This window comes from Arachis ipaensis, chromosome B05 (genome assembly GCF_000816755.2).
Source record: "Arachis ipaensis cultivar K30076 chromosome B05, Araip1.1, whole genome shotgun sequence".
In the NCBI taxonomy this organism is placed as follows: Eukaryota; Viridiplantae; Streptophyta; class Magnoliopsida; order Fabales; family Fabaceae; genus Arachis; species Arachis ipaensis.
This window is the reverse complement of record NC_029789.2, coordinates 128,782,454-128,783,505: the sequence shown is the minus strand read 5'-3', so window position 1 is coordinate 128,783,505 and position 1,052 is coordinate 128,782,454.

The window sequence follows — 1,052 nt, the reverse complement described above, 5'->3', positions numbered from 1 at the left end:
GCAACAAGTTGCATCAGAAGCATCAGCTAGATACATCCGACTTTTGAAATTACTGAGGTGATGTCTTGGATCGGTCGTTCCGTCATAGAGATCCATGTCGGGGGTTTTGAAATTTCTGAAAATCCTGGCTCGCATGATCTCTTCAACAAATAGATCTTCCCCTCAAAGAGGGTTTTCCTCCCGATCTGCCCAATTATTCCGTCTTCAAAGGTCGGCTTCTAACTTCAAAAGTTTTTTCTCTAACTCTTTTCATCATCATACTTCTTTACATAATTCTCTCTCTACTTCTTGTTGTCGTTCAGCCTCCAACTTGAGTTGTTCTAATCGGCCGCGATGGCCATGAACTAACCCTAATATCTCTGTCGGATGCGGAGGTTCTTCATTTTCAGGTGGGCGGACCTCCCAGTGAATCTGTCGTGGATGATGGTGTTTTGAGGTTCCCTCCCCAAAGGGGTGTTTGTTCTCTCCCAGGGTGGAGGTAACGCCAGCATGAGGTCGTTGTTGTAGGGCTCTGATTCTGACTCTAATGTTGTATGACCGTCTTCATACTAGTTGTTCGCCATACATGGATGTAGACTTCCAGGTCTCCGGCAATGGCACCAATGTTCCAAGGATTACCTGAAATGGTGGTTTGGGCCTGAACGTGAGGTCCAGATTCCTTCTGAGACAGCGTCCGACTTGTACTGGTGCCGATATGCCGCTATCCAAGTTCCTCGTAAAGAAGTGAGGGTGGTACTTGCAAGAGACTTTGATACTTAAGTTAGCAAGAGTTTTAAGCAGGTTTTTAGTAGATTGGATTTTGAATATACCTGAGATTTTGTTAGTGTATTTATAGTAGAAAGATAACTACCTTTAGAGTAGTTCCACCTTTGATAGTGGATGCACGTTCCCTCTATCTTGAAAATTTGTTGAGATCTCCCTTTTGGATAAAATAGCGAGATAGGAGGAGATATTTCGGGAAGTAGTTACTTAAGAGGTTGGACAAGTAGAAGAGACTACCTTTTTCGGTGGGCTTTTATTCTTATTAAGCCTGGCTTTATATTTTTGGATCA